We start from the raw sequence: 16,961 nt of genomic DNA, 5'->3' as shown, positions 1-16,961 counted from the left end.
CTACTGACTATTGATGGGAGGTCCTTAACAATTCTGTTAATTTGTGTTAATATTAGGTAATAAGTGCCCACCAAGTGCATTTGTTCTGTAGTTTTACTCTATGTGTGTCATAGCAGATCTCTTGATCTTCATGATCAAATTATGTGTTTTTTTTATCTCACAAGGGCGGCTGTTCTGTGTCTTTCATGGTCTCTGATTTATTGGTCTGAACAAAGGGGTTCATTTTCTAAGTCCCCGTAAATTGAACAAAGGGGCCCACCTAAATTTGCACTTGTGTGCAAACAAGTCTCCACCATGGACTTTTTGTCATTTGCACCGAAAAGTGCAAAAGGGATATGTAAAATGCTGATGAAATTGCCTTTACGCCTCACTTTTGTACTCGGCAGTGCAAATTGAGTGCACACCGCCTGCCATTTATGTATTGTAGGCAGCATTTGGACTCTGTCTGCTTTTTGAGGATGCAAAAGGCAGGCAGTTTCCATAAGCATCTAGAGGATGTACGTCAGCATAAACATTTTATGCTGGTGTAAAAGCTGTCACATTTGTATAGTGGAGCGAATGGGGAGGTGCTAATCGATATTTGTTACTGTGCCCCCTCTATGATATACACATAAATTAAAATGTGAAATTCACATGTAAAATGTTTACACAAGCATTCTATGCATATACATTTCACATTACTTCATAATCAGCATGACCACTAAGGTATCTCTCCTAGAACATCTCTTGTTTCTATGTGAAAGAAATGTCTGGCACAGGGTTTCCTTATTTATTTAATTTACTCAATTCCATTCAATGAAGAAGTGTATGGAACTTTGAAAGCTAATGCATTGCACCATCTCGAAATAATATTCTCAGTTAATACAATAAAGGTGTTTGACATTTGGGTGTTGTTGCAAACTTGTAAAGACAAATGTCATTTATAACTTGTTCCAACCTATTGGCTTGTCTTCTGGAAACCTTCCTTATACCATTCCTAAAAGAAACAGTTCCCTTATTTTAATTTGACATGAGTAGAATATCTCTTGGTTGCCTACCTTGTTCTTAAATACTCCTCTCAACCACTTCATTTCCGGGATCATTGTAAACCAGCAACATAACTTGCTCTTTGGCACCAGACTTCAGAGAAATGCCAAACCATGCATGCTAGATATATAGAACTCAGTATTTTTGATGAAAATATGCTCTGGCCTGAAGAATTATAAGTGGGAACAAAAGCTTCTGTGTACTGTGCCCCAACTTGTACCTCAAGTTGGCCCCAAAGTTTTTAAATGAATTATAAAGGTTACATGGAACAAATGTACATAGTCTACCTTTTTGGCATCCTTGTCGAAATGCTAGGAGCAAAAGACTGACGTTGCATAATCTAGGCCAATAGGGTGGCCCCCGCAATGTCAAACCCCTCTCCTGGTCCTTTTCAGCAACAGCTATAAGTATCATTTCTTGGAATTTAGGTGTTTGGGATATTCTTCCAAGCAACCTTTAGAAATGTAGTTTTCTTCTGCTCTTCATCTTCTGGCTGAATTCTTCAAATTTACATGTATGAGCACTTTCTTCATGTGGGTGTATTTGTATTTGTATTGGTATTTGTATTTTATTTATTTGTATAGCGCACAAGGCCCAATGGCAACCAGGCGCATATCTTAAGACACATAGGTACATGAATTGGCATGAATGCAGTTACAGCCAAAACATAATAAAATCACAGGCAAACAAGTGCTGGCAGAACAAGTTGTCGGGCAAGGTGGAAGCCAGTCGGTGGCTTAAGGTGACGATGGGTAAGATGTAGAGTGTATCCAGAGCTTGGCTTTATGTTTGAACAGGGTAGGGGAGGGCAAGGTTCTGATAGAGAGAGGCAGAGAGTTCCATAATTTGGCCGCCAGGACTGGGAAGCTGACACCGCCGGCTGTCTGTAGGTTGTATCTGGGTATCGTAAGGCAGTGTGCTTGGGCTGATCTGAGTGTCCCTAAAGGGGTGTACTGAGAGAAGCGGCGGCTAGGTAGTTGGGGGCCTGGTTATTTACACATTTGTGTGTAAGGGTCCTTGATTTGAGTGATATCCTCTGAGCAACAGAAAGCCAGTGTAGGCTCTTCCTAGTGTTGGTGAGGTGTGCCGATCTGGGAATGTTAAGGGCATCTCTAATAGCATTGTTTTGGGTGATCTGTAGTTTGTAGAGGTTACGTTGGTTGGTCCCTTGATAGAGTGTGTTGCAGTAATCAAGTGTAGACATAACCAATGTCCTAGCAAGAATGATGCAGTTCTGAGTAGAGAGGAAAAGGTGGCAAGCTGTGATCAACTTACACGTGTAAGCCGAGGCAGCTGCAACTGCATTCGTTTGTCGATTGAGGGAGAGTGTAGAATCGAGATAAATTCCTAAGGTTTAAGTCTCTTTGGCAACTTTGATGACGTTAACATCGATATTGAAGGCACTGAACGACGTGTCAAGCTTGTTAAGTCTTTGTTGGGTGCCAAGGATGAGGAGCTGTGTCTTGTCGTCATTAAGACAGAGCTCGTGTTGCGCCATCCAGTCTTGGACGACTTGGTAGATGTCGTTCAGAGCTTTGGAATCAACATTGTAGTCACCAGTGATGGGGATGAGTATCTGGGTGTCATCAGCGTAGTTGGTGTAGGTGACACCCAGATAGTCAAGCACATCAAACAGGGGTTTGGTAAATACATTGTAGACTGTGGGGGATACACATGACCATTGAGGAACTCTGCAGGGGACCGGGGATGGATCCCGGTGGGTGTGAATACTCTCATGTGTCTGTTGTCCAGGAAGGAGCTAATCCAGATAGTGGCATTTTCCGAAAAGTGGGCAGCTGATTTCAAATGTTGGCATAGGATTTGGTGATTGACCAAATCGAAGGCTGCAGAGAGGTCCAGCAGTAGTAGGAGGGCTAGTTTGCCTTTATCTTTTAAGTCCTCTATTTGCGTTTTAAGATCTAATAGGGTCGTTTCTGTCCCATGCCTGGGTCTGAAGCCAGATTGTCTTGTGCTGAGTAGGATGTTGGTCTCCAGATACTTCTGTATCTGAAGGTAGGCAGGTCTATCTAGGATTTTTAGAAGGAATGGGACTGTAGTAATAGGTCTGAAATTGGTAGGTTAGGATGGATCCAGTGTAGTTTTTTTCAGCAGTGGGATGACCCAGGCCTCCTTCAGATTGTTAGGGACAATTCCAGAGTGAAATGACGAGTTGATGAATGTGGTAATGAAAGGAGCAAAGTCATGAGCAGATTCCTTAATGATAGGTGTAGGGCAAAAGTCACCTTGGCAGTTGGAAGGTTTAAGGTTACTGATGATTTTTTCAACCTCTGTGATGGTGAGAGGTGAAATGTTGAAAGGAGGCTGGGTGAAGGTGGTGGCTATTTTAGGTGCAGGGAGTTTTGTGAGGAGAGAGATTTGTTTGGCATTAATTTTCGCTTGAAGGGTTGTTATTTTGGCGAGGAGAGCCTTTTGGATGTTATTACACCAAGAGCTATCTTTGATGCACGTATCTAGTATGGGCGCAGGGGATTCTTATTCTTTGAGAATTTTGAATAACTCCGTGTTGGATTCAGCTTGCGAGATGCGCAGGTTATAAGTCTCTTTTTTAGCCTGTATGATTGCTTCCTTGTAGTTGTCTGGGTGCCCTTGGTCTCTAGTCCATGGCTACAATCAAAGCCGTTCGTTCACCCAGAAACACTATCTTCTATTTCACAGGATGTTAACCAATGGCTATTTCTCTCACCTTGATTCTTCTTACATATTAATATGGAAGGCGGTTTTGATTACTTAAACCTCTAACAAGAAATTAACTGAGTAGTTCCTTCCCAATATCTTTCTTTCAAGCCCTTGTAGGGGAATGATGGTTTCCAAGCCCGCTATTGGGTCCATTGGGGAAATCTCCATTGGAAGTGTGCTCCTTCTTTTGTAGTGATTCCCAGAGTGCATTTCATCTGGTAGAGATGTCTGGTGCCATCTACTGAGCATGATGGGAGATTCAAAATGGAAATGATACTCAAGGCCTCAGAGCTCCCAGTCTACCGTTGCTCCACCCCTCTCCTGCCTCCTTAATTACAAAGCACCCTGGATGCATTTGCTAATCTCCTATCTTAATCAACGCTACTGTAAAGTCTCCATAAATCTAACATGGGTTAAGCTAAACCTTTGAAAGTCACCCCTTCACATCTAGATAAATTGTGGATATGTCTTTTGCTTGGACTAAGTGGATTACTAGGTTGGGCCCAAGCCAGCTGCTTTCATGTGACCAGTCAGTGAATGACAATGTATGTTAAAGCTAATGTGGCCATAAAATGTTATATTCATAGCACAGCATTCTCATTTGGCAATATGTTGCCTTACATTTATGAATACCTTCTGTCCATTGGATGCATTGGTGTGTATTGCTACCATGTATGACAGAACATTGGAAATGTGTTTTTACATACGGTTTTTAATATTTACAATATAACCGTATTGCTGCCACGAACATGTTTGTGTCTCCCATTCCTTCCAATGTATACAATATTATCTTTGCCCACTATCTTTTGATCTTTTGGTACTGATAGATCAGTGCGGCCAACAGACTGTTGTTTAAAATCAAACCCTCCCACTAATACAAATGGGAATTTAAAGGAAGGTATCAATAGAAGTTGCTACACAGTTTCAGTTTCTTAGGAACACATTTAGGGTGCACACAACTTTTTTTCTGGAAAGCTGCCATTTTAGCCAAAGCTCCTCGTATGTCATAGGACTTTGAACAGAAGAAGGATTACAAGGATACAATATGCAGATGTCAGTGATTTATATACAGAGCCCAGCATGGGTTTAACCACTGTCACTAGAGCACACCTGGAAAGTAGGCTTGTTTGGCAAAGCACCATTTCAGGGCATAACCCTGCTTCAGTTTATTCCTATAATTAAAATATCACTCAGCAGTTAACAACTCACAGTTAGAATTCTTTTGCATGCCCAGAGATATAAAATGGCAGAAAATCCCTCTAGAGTCAAACTCATCTTCTAAGTTAATGTGTCTACTGAGGCCATTACTGTTGGAGTGTTCTGATCCAGGCTTGAGTGAGTTGTTCATATCTAATTCCTTTAGTGAAATGGCCAAACATGGAAGTTTACGATGTTCCACTTGCATAGCCATTAACCACTTGAAAGATCTGATCTTGGTCTAAACTGTAAAATGGCCCTGAAAGCGTAGTATCTAACTTGGAGACAGCCTCACAACATCAAACGACCTCTTCGTCAATAGTGTTCTAGTTTCCCTCTCTTGGTCATCCTGGTAATAATGAAGGCTTTTGATTCTTGTTCTCTTCTTGAGTTTAGTTGCGCTAAACAGCGCCAATAAAAATAATCACTAGTGTTCATTATGATAATTAATTCCTGCCCTCTCATAGAGGTTTTCAGAACTGTAGGAATGCCAAGCCATCTTTCAAGATTTTAACAGCTTTTTGAAAAGTGGTGTTATATTGTCTCACTTTCAGAAAAACGTTTGAGGTTAGTTTTTCTTTTTCAATGGACGGTAGATACATTGGGGCTTCTCCCTTGATAACGTACTAACAATTCTCAGCAAGACCAAAGAAGGTTTCCTCTGAGTCTGGGTCATTGGAATACCGCATTTATGAATAGCCTGCACTTGAGAAGTTCACTGCACTATCTGGCACTTGATTGTCTTAACAGTTGAGCTAGTTTCCTGCATGGCCGACAGCACTACTTTTAGGTGAAATAGGTGGTCTTCCCAAGTGTGATTGAAAATTGCACAATGTTATCTAGCTGCGTGATGCTCAAGTCTTCCAGACCCATTACAACCACATTTCTTATCCTTTGGAATGTGCAAGATTTATTGGTTGAACCCAAATGGCATTGCAGTGGCCCAGAAGTGTGCTTTTTGTGTGGAAAAATGCTGACCTCTCCTTGGCACCATTCATCAGGTCCTCTTGCCAGTAATCTGTAATAAGTTCAAGGTACCAAGGACTTTGGCTTCACATAATTTGTGAATGAGCCCATAGACTCTGAGTATGGGGTCAATATCTGGCTAGGTGATAACTTTGTATGTGAAATAGTCTGCGCATAATCATTTTGACAAAGCACACTTATCTGCGGAATCCACCTTCACTTTCTTTCTAGAATTTCAAATGATCAAGCCATAATGTGAGTGGGCATCTAGCCACATGAATCCTTCCAGATACCTACTTCCCTTGTAAACCACTGCAGCTTCAGCCCAGGCTAGCATATCAGTTATGTACTCTGTATAACCATTGGTTTGGAAATGACTGCCTTAGGTTCCAACCCCATTGTTTTTATTACGCTTTGCTGCAATCTATGTTCGAAGGAGTCTCTCTGGTCACATATTTCAGTGCCAGAGTTGTACCTTTGATAATCTATGCAGGTTTGGTCTCCCTCTCAAGGATCCTTCTTTCACCTAGTCTATGGAATATATGTGGGCTGTGACAGAATATAATGTAGCACATCATTACTTTGAATAAATGAAAGGTTCACACTGTTTTACCAAAAGTAAAATGCATTTTATGTGGAGCTCAAGTGTTTCATTTTGATTAAATATACGTGTGAATTGACCAGTTTACAATACAATGCAAGCTACATACACCTGGAACCTTTCCGCAATAATGCCTATTGGCTTTCACACTTTTCAGCAAACACATAGAGAGATGAAAATCCGTATATGTGTATCCAGACCGATTGGCTTTGACATCTCGTACTTGTGGATACAAGTATACAAACAAGCAAATCATTTGTAAAACCTTTTCAATTGTATTTGAAGGTAGAAAAAGAAACATCCAGAAAAGCTCAATTATGTTTAAAATACATTTGTTTCTAAGCATACAGCACAGAGACATAAACCTGCATAATGCCACCCAGCTCCCTCCCCTGTACCACCAATGAACATGCCTCTTCGGCGCGCGTTGTTTCTTTTTGGCGTGTCCAGCATTGTAACAACGGCTGGACTTCTTTGCCCTGTATGTAACCAAGCTTTGCAATCCTCTTGTTGCCTCTGCGCCTTGCTACCCCTTTGGGGTTAGGTGCGCAATATAAATAAATACAAATAAAATACAAATACAAATACAAATGAGCCAACAACCAGGCGGCTGTATAGAAGAATGTATATAGATTTATTTAAATTGTGAGATTAATAAACATGACACTGAAAATAACACAAGCCACCAACCCTGTGTCACAACACAATAGCTTTAGCACACAGAAAACTTTCTTGTGATAATGAACTAGCAGGTATTTATAACACTTCAATTGCATAAGCACAGGTTTGCATTTAAACCAAATCACACAGGTTTGCATTTAAACCAAATCACACAGGGCTTTACACATGGCGTTTCTCTGCTCATTAACACATGGGCAATTTTCAAAACACAGGGCCTCATTCCGAGATTGGAGGTAGCCATGTTGCTATTAGCACCATGGCTGCCTCCAATACTGGTGCCGACTCCGAATTGGCTCAATGGGGACTCACTGGTGTAGTCCGACCGTTGCGGGACCAGTAAGTTCCCATTGAAAAAGGCAATCCCCATTCCCATTTGAGCCCCCATAGGGCTCATTGGGAATGGGGAGGGAGCTAATAACTGTACCGCAATTTGCGGTACCGTTATTTGTTCACTGGTCCCTTTGCAGCTCCCGCTAAGGGCGCCTGGTAAAACCAGGCCCCCATAGCGGGACCCGCTAAGGGACCTCGTAGTATTGCGCAAAGGGATTTCCGGCACCAATGTCCTTAACGGTGCCCGCTATCCCTTTGCGCCCTACTCGGAATGAGGCCCACAGAGTCAATCAGAATGCACCCTGTATGCAGCACCCTGGTTCCTTCTTTACCCCAACGCAGTCTGAAACCTTTCTGCTATGAGTGTCACCTGATCACCTCCAGGAGAGAGTGTATATCCTTTAACTGGAGAATCATGCTTGGTTTAATTTATTTGGCAAAATACTCTTTTCTCCCAGCACCAACACAGGCATCAGTTATTTGTGACACCCCTTGGTTTAAAGGCAAAGTTTAGGAAGCGGGAATATATTGGAAATGTTCTTATTATTTTGAAAGGCAGCGTTTGGGTCCATGGAATGGAAAGGAATTCTCATTTTTGGACAATGACACATTGAAATGAAAGGCAGGGTTATGGGAAATCGAATACATGGGAACATTCATTTTGGGACACACCACATTCAAATAAAAGGGAAGGTATGGGGATTTTGGAATGGATAGGGATTTTCATTTGGAGAGAATGGCACATTCAAATGTAATGAAGGAATTTGGTGATTTGGTTTTGGGATCAGGGACACCCCCGTTCTGTAAACAAGTCTGGGTTTACAAGAAAAAGAGGGTTACCAAGATTCATCCTGTGATCTTTTCTATAGGGGGATTAATTAATTATTTGTAATCAAATGTGCTAAGGGTCGACACAAGTTTGCCCTCCTTCCACCCACAGGTACGGGAATGGATTAAGGCAGGTAGTTTCCCCACACATTTAATATAATTGGGACATGTTTATTTACATGGGAGATCTCTATTATTAGCTCAGGAAGCCAGGCAGGTATTAGGACCCTCTTTTGGGAACAGGTAGGAGTGAGCTCACACCTCAGGCAAAGATAGCTCAGCCATTCACAGCAGCGCCCAGTCAGGTTTTATGCTGTCTCCCTCAGATGGTACTCCCAGTCTTCCAAATGAAAAATTCCAGCAAAAATACTTCAGCAAACTACATCAAGTGTCCCAGTGCCGAGTGTAATAGGGGATTGGCCATACATAGCACTTATGACATTATTCATATTATGAAAAATGTGGCACTGCCAACCCATTTTCCCACACCTCGGATTGGACATTTGTTTTCCCCTAATTCCAGAAGTCCAGCTTCTGCCAGCCGATAGGGCAAGGGGTTTATGAGATTATGGATAATGAGGGGAGGATATAGAGTATTGTCTAAAATTACCATTTTAAATGTACACTTTAGCAACTCCAAAAAGTCACCACATGACAATTTTGTGTAACTTACATCTAAACACCATAATAGATCTATATTTTCGGATGAAGCTATTTTTGGCAGGCCTAAAGAAACTAATTTGTTCCCGGCACAACCTTCCTGGAGCACATTATAATTTCCTTGCCTTTGTACCAAAACTCACCTAGTGGGGACTATGAAACTTTATAATCCAACCATTAATTTCACGTTTGATCATCTCTCCAACTTTCAGATTTCTATGATTTTTTGGAAAATCAGAAAAAAATTTAGATCTATACCTCAAATTCCACACCTTCCATGTAGTTGATATATTTCATAGAACTGATGGGTTTGTTCCGAGCTTTAACATGGCCTGGGTCCTGACTCAATAGTAATGCATTAATATGGAAATATTTGGTTTCACATCCAGCAAGTACAGTAAGTTTAATTTCTCGGAAGTCACATGGCATGGGTCTGTGCTTAGCTCAATGTTGTTTCAGCCCTGCAATTGAGTGCATTAGAGAATCTCTGTTTGACGTTAAGGCACAGTGTATTGGGACTGTAAAACAGTCTGAGACGTCAGGCCTGTATTTTGTTATCTGACCCCTCCATGAATTTCATCACGAAACTGTATGTCCTTGCATTTTGCTGAAAAAGACCAAGGGTCTCTGGGATCAGAGCTGCCAATTACACAGTCCAGCAGTTCAATGGGGGATGATGCTAAAGAAAGGCACATGTTCAATCTGAAAACAATGGCTTTTTAAATCAAGAAGATGTATTTTACATGTGCAGCATGTTATTCCAATATATTCGGTCTCTTTCCGAGTTTGGCGGTGCGGAAACGGGGGTGCCGGTAAGTGTACCAGAACTCTTGTTTACAGACTACCACACTATGAGTGTGCCTGCAGTGACTGAAGTGCCCGGCAGATATGACTCTGAGGGGCGCATCGGCCCCATTAGGCAGAGTCGTCACGGAAGCACTGCCACTGATATCAACGTTTGCTGGTGCTTCCGTAACCCCACTCCCACATCGGACTCCACGGGAATGGGAAGTTACTGAATCTTCTGCCTGACTTCCAGCTCTGCCGGGACTTACAATGTCCCATGGCACGGGGAAGTCAGGTGGTGGATTCAGTGTTTCGGGGTTGGCGTCAACACACTGCTGGCACCAGCGGGTTACCGCTGACCGCGTAATGAGGCCCATTGCCTCTTGGCCTTCTGTCCATGTGTAAGTATATTTTGGTAATCTGACAGTTGAAAGGACATGACTGTTCATTTTCAATTATCCACCCAAAATATCTGTTTAACACGTGAAGCCGGTGTCCACTTTAAAACAAAGTAGTCCTTTCCGTTTAAATAATGTCAATTTATATGTTGGAAAAGTAATTGTTTTATTTATTTCAAATGAAATATGTTGCTTGGCTTCGCTTTCAGATGTAAGGCACATTTTCTTCTTTTTATTTCCCAAATACACAGCATTTCCATGTATGGGCGTTTCATGTAGAATGCTGCTGTTTGTTTTCCTCAATCATAATGTGTCTTTTCCCCTTATACATGAAGTCAGCATTTGAAGAAGCTCCTGTTTTTAGAATCCATTGAGCACACTCAGCTGTATTAATGTTTTAAGGCAGTATATCCCTCACCTGTGTGCCTTTCCATGTTGGTAATGTTCAGTGAGGCCCACTTTTCACATTTGCTATGCCTTAGTGCTGTATCACGTTTAGAGTGTAGGCCTTTCTTTGCATTTCAGTTCATGTCATTCTGGCGCTGAATTTACGCCCCCCACAGTCACGGAGTGTGCATGTCTGTGTGTGTGTGTGTATGTCTATACACATGTCAGGGTAGAATACGCAGCTCTAACAGCAGCATTCTATCAACCTAAAGCCAGCTTACACTGTAGTTTAGGTACTTACAGAACAGTTAATATTATCCATGGAAATGCTGTTGTGCTCAGTTTTTAAGGATCTAAAGCTTATTTTGTATGTTGCATGTTTGTATGTGCATATAGGTCTACACACCAGGAAGGGTGTTCTAAATGATCTCTTATAGACAGAATTATAGAATTGTAGACCCAGTTTACAGAGTAGTCAGTTTTGGCAGTTACACTAAATTATGCTAATGTGCCTAAAAAGTGCATTTTATTTCAAAAGAACTCTTTTCACCATGAAGAGCGTTGTCTGTATGTTTTCTAAAATACGTACACTATACATATTCAGATGAACATCAGCCCAAAATATGGTGGCCATAGTTAAAACAACGGTAGGACTAGGTTGCTTAGCAACCCGACCCAACAACAATATGGAGTCTCTGTAGTGGACAGACCCGAACGAGAACCATTTTGCAGAGAGCTCACGATACTAAAGGTAAGACACTCCCGGACCGCACGGATATGATTCACGAGCATTTTTTATATTATAATAGACGCACGCGGCCTCAAGTGCATATGCTCGACATTGATCACTAAATATTAAATGTGGCTCACCTACGAAGGCACGCTTTTGAATGCAACACATGGTGTTAGCACACAATACGCATTACGCGATCGTACAAGAAATATTAAATGGGGCTCATCTCTAAACACGCGCATTGAATGCAACACATGGTGCAAGCACACCATACTGTTTTCACATCACATACGGAAGACGCATTACAAGATCGTACAAGAAAACCTTACTCCTGGAGTCAATCAAACTGATAGAAATGACATCACCACATAAAATACACGGCTAAAAACACACGCTTTACTTTAATTATTTCTTAACAACCAGAGAATAGAGCTTAAATTATGAAACAGCCAGGAACTCATTTAGCGTTGAGAAAAGAAACATGGACAAGCTCGCTCATGTAATGTGGGATTGTCTTATAGGGTTAACTGGGATTACCCCATGACTGGATGAAAAAGCTTTAAGGAATTTTGAGTGTATCACAAAAGACCGGGTAAGGTTTTGAGTTCAATGTACCTATGGTGAATCAAATCAGAGAAAGTCACCATAAGCTAATCCAACAGTATGCTTGATATCATACCAAAATAATTTTCTGTTTGTCTGTTATTTTTTATTTTCTTTTTGAATACCTGCAAACCTCCTACCCATTCCGCCTCCTCAAAATGCCAATTTTTTATTATTATTTGTTATTTCTTACCTTCTATATACAATTGTTCAATTTTTTCTTTATTTTTTTAATGGATATGGACGCAAAAAATGTTGATTTTCTTCTTTTTTATTTTTGGCAATGACCACTTGAATTGTGCAAAATTGTGGTTTACAAATTATGGATTTATTTTGTCAAACAATTGTAATCTATTTAGAATTTTGATACTTAGCCCTGATTTGAAAAAGACGGCCAATCCGTCGAAACACGTCTCATCACTAAAGGGCACCCAATAATACATAAAAACACTTTGTGAACCAAAAAGAGGCTTCTGGAATCTCTTTTGTTATTGGAGAAATGGGCACATTAGCATAATTTAGTGTAACTGCCAAAACTGACTACATTTTTCCAAATGGAGTTGAGGAACCAAGGACTCCATTGTTACCTACGTTGATGCAACCTGATTAATCACTTTGTGTAAAACAAACGCAGAAGACGCAGAGTTCTAATTAATAGGTACCTCGAAACAGGTTCTTCACAACCCTAGCAGTTTACAGAGTAGCCCAGACCTTTACAAAATGGCTGGTTCTATCCACGCATATGCTGTTTTGCTCACTATTCAGTGACCTGCAAACCTCTGCCTTGTATTGTACATCCCCTGTTTAAATGAATCAACTGGTTTGCCATGAGACTGTGGTGAGTGCACTTTACCATTGCTTTTGTAGTCACAGAGGGCACATGCAGCAGATACCCACTTTTAGCATTGAGTGTCAGGTACTTCGACTGCCTTCTGACATCTTCCTCATGCATCTTATCAATTTGTGAAAATGTTGTATATGCAGGAGCATAATTCAGTCAACACCTCATGCACTTCAGAGAGACAGCTAACAACATCTCTCCTTCTTCCTCTTTTCTATACTGTAAATAGCTGTTAATGAGTGAGGCGCTACCTTACCTTGCTCCAGGAAACCCTAATGAGGGAACAGCTCAAACCTTGGCATCGATATATTTGCTCTGGTCCCAACATTTAACAAGGATTAGAAAAGCGGGTGTGTATGTGAATGTGTGACATGTTTGTTGCAGAGTCTTGAAGAGTGGTGCCTGGAGAAACTGGTTCTGGGGAGACCAAGAGAACAATGGTCACTGTGAAGAAGTACCCTTTTGAAGTGTACATTGTGTTTGGCAGCATGGCCGTTCACACCCAGCCAGTCCCATTGTGAATGTATGGCCACAGGTGTGAAATGTCATTGATACTGGAGCGGGATGGATGGGCATGAGCCGAGCACAATAGACCCGGAACACCGCAGAAGGGAGTCATACTTATATGGCTTGCCACCGTCTTGAAGAGGGGAGCCTGGAGACATTGGGTCTGGGGAGGCCATGAGAACAAAGGTCACCATGCAGAAGAACCCTTTTGAAGTGGACATGGTGTTTGGCACCTTAGTCGTTCACACCCAGCCAGCCCCCTTGCGAGCGCATGGCCACAATGCAAAATGCCATTGATACTGGAGGGAGGATGAATGGGCATGAGACGAGTGCAAAAGGCCCGGAACACAGCAGAAGGGAGACACACTTATGTGGATTGCCAGGTGGGGGTCTTGAAGAGGGGTGTCTGGAGATACTGGGTATGGGGAGGCCATGAGAACAATGGTCACTGTTGCTGGGAAGGAGACGATCCTTGCCCCCCACATTTGCGTCACTTTAGAAACATACCATATGTAACAACCAAGAGGGGAGGCATAGCCACCCCCGCTGCATTCTGTTGCACCACAGCCCTTAGAAAATAGCCCATAGATTATAGCCTACAGCACAGCCATAAGAAACCATTTTGAACTAGGCCAAACGTCATCTTTTCTACCAGGCCCGAAAATCCGTCTCTATGTAGAAATTCAGCTCTCCCATCCCCAGAGCCTCGCATAGCCAGCCCACACCATCGCCTCCCCCATCTCAGCTATGCGTGAGCCCTGTTCTCACGGAAGCCAGCCATGCCTTATTACAATCCCGTAGCATGATTTCCAAAAGAATGTGCTCTGCGATGTGTGTGAGACAGTCACAAGTCATCAGCCAAGTGCCCATTCATCTCCACTAAACTGCCCGTGCCCTCTCAACCAGCACTCCGCCAGTCAAGATCCCACCAGCTCCGACCCCCCAGTTCCTTTTATGCTGATACCCATCTGACCCTCCAGCGCTCTGATCTCTCCATGACTCCCACCACAACCCTAATCCTGTGTGGCAATATAGTTTCCCAAAAAATAACAAACGTCGACCGATCTTATGAGGACCCAAGCGGGCCAGAAGGCAGATCAAACCTTTGGGGTGGCCACCTCAGTGCAGAGATTGCGGTACCAAAGAGAATCCAAAAGGGCAAGTTTAGAATGCCAATACATTAGCTCAAGTGACCTGATTACCTCTATTCATACAAGATTTCATGTGTGCCATTATTTCTGCATTATCAGTTCCTGTTTTTTAGTTTAGTTAGAAAGAAGTGTGCTCCCTTGCCCTGACCTTCACACTGCGGAGATGAACCCAGCTGACCCACGTGTGCCAAGAGCAACGGAGGGACGTAGGCCAATTATCATCTTGTTTTCCATAAAGTATCAACTGTTCTGTAGGCTCCTCACCAATCCAATGCTAGAATGTGCACCCTATTCATGATGTCATCGGTGATGCTGGTACACTGATACTGGAGGGGGGATGGATGGGCATGAGGTGAGGGCAAAAGGCCCGGTACACTGCTTTGTATTTTACTGATGTGGATTGCTGTGGAGGGGTCTTAAAGAGGGTAGCCTGGAGACACTGGGTCTTGGGAGGTGTAAGGATATTTGGCGTGTTACAGCACAGAGTACAGCACTACTGCACAGGTAGCAACCAGCACAGAGTACAGCACTACTGCACAGGTAGCAATTGTTTTTGATGCAGCACCACCACAAGGGTGCGGTGCATTGCTATATGTGTTACCAGATTAACAAGGAAAGACAGGCTATTCAGTCAAAAATGATTTTAACATATAAGATGCAAATCTATTTTTACAGTTAAAAGCACACGTGCACATTCAAAAATGCACACTATTTTTCACCTGAAATGCCTATGGTGCGAGAGACACATTTGAAAATAATAACTAACATTACTTATAACTAACCTGACTAATGAAACATAATCCACTAATAAAAATGTGTCTCCACTGCAGAATTAGGCCTATTCTGAAAGTGAACTTTTAAACGCACATCCATTTTTTTTTTTCTCTGCTGCCCTGTCCACATAATTACAGGAAGCAAAAGAGCTTGAAAGAACAGGAAATCAGTTGGTTACAAAGTATTACTATAAAAATGAGCAATTGTGTAGAGAAGGAGGAGATGGCATGATTGATTCTGATTGGAGCAGCGTCATAGCAAGTATCATGCTAGAGGGAGTGATCAGAGTTTTGTTGGGGGGAGTTTGAGGAGAGAGAAGGACAGTCAAGATTTGGCAGAGCTGGGAGAAGGACCTATTTTTTCCTGGTTGAGACATTCCTATCTGCAAAAGCTGAGAATTCCAGATAATAACCCCGGTTTGAGAACGGCAGGCGTTCGTTTTCACTGGGGTTAATCTTCAAGGGAGCCACATTCAGAAAGAGAACAGCTGAAGAAAACTCTGAACAGATAAGGTAATTACATAAGTGTGGGAGCTGAGTGTGTACGAAAATGTTCAGTCAGATTAGGAAAGGAGATTCCGGTGCCTTAATCACACGTTAATGTTGCTCTCCGCCATTTTTTTCAGTGTATTACAGACAATGCTGTTAATGTGCTGTTTTATTTATTTCTGTAAAGAGTGAGATCGTGTTTAAATGCAACTTTTATAATACAGAAAAATATTTGAACGCAGACGGGTGGTGTGTCTTCTATTTACCAATACAGTGCTGATGATGAGGGGAGATTTTTAAACAATGCAATTGTCATTTTAAGACAGATGTGTGCATGATCATATTCAGTATGGACAGTTGAGAGTGATTGTTTGTAGCATAGCTCATTGGAGGTACATGAGCCAACGGGAAGAGGGACTCTCTGAACATAGTTCCCTACCGTATATAAGGTAGTGGAAATTACCACAAAATTACCACATATAGCTCTCTGTCGTAAATAAGTCAGTGAGATCGCCCATGGTGGCACACTAACACTAACACTGAAAATGTGGTATTCCTAAAATGTAGGTCTGATGTCTCTCTAGTGATTACACGAAAAATCTAAGCAAAGATAAGGGATTCTGGACATTGGGGCCACAAATAAAACAAGGGAATTATGCTCACCAAAATACCACCAACCACGCATACCAACCACGCATACCAAATATGCATGTCTGGGTGCTGAAATAATGCATGTCCACTGTATTATTGTTGCACATGGCCAAATCTGAATACAAGGAGTGATTATTGCTAAGTTATTTTTCGGCGGTAATAAAATACCGTCAGGCCCCAAAACTCCACAAAATACCCTACATATTTATGGTGCGTTGCAGGCCGGGAAAGTGATCATAGAGTACCGACTGGGCGTGGCAAGTGTGTCTCACACTGCCATTTGCACATTAAAGGGAACCCATTTTATAATAGCAGTGTGCCACTAAAAACGAATTTCAGAATGTTACAAAGGGAAACCACATTCTCAGATCTAGTGCAATATTTAGAGGCAAAGTTGTTTGCACATGGGGATTGGTCTTCAAATAGCACGTTAGAATGGAGTAACCGCATTCAGGGTGAGGTGCAGAAAGAAAAACTAGACAATATTTTTGCAGAAGGCAGCATAATTCAGGTCTGCCTTACAAGATTATTGAATGCAGCCGATAAATGTGCAGAGAAAGACTGTTTAATACGGCTATGCGGCAAAATATGGTTTATTTTAAACAAGTCCCAGCGAATGCAAGAGAATGATACTCAGCTAATTAACAGGTTAAAGA

The sequence above is a fragment of the Ambystoma mexicanum genome, chromosome 11 (genome assembly GCF_040938575.1).
Source record: "Ambystoma mexicanum isolate Mex_15411 chromosome 11, UKY_AmexF1_1, whole genome shotgun sequence".
Lineage (NCBI taxonomy): Eukaryota > Metazoa > Chordata > Amphibia > Caudata > Ambystomatidae > Ambystoma > Ambystoma mexicanum.
Note: the sequence above shows the minus strand (reverse complement) of the source record.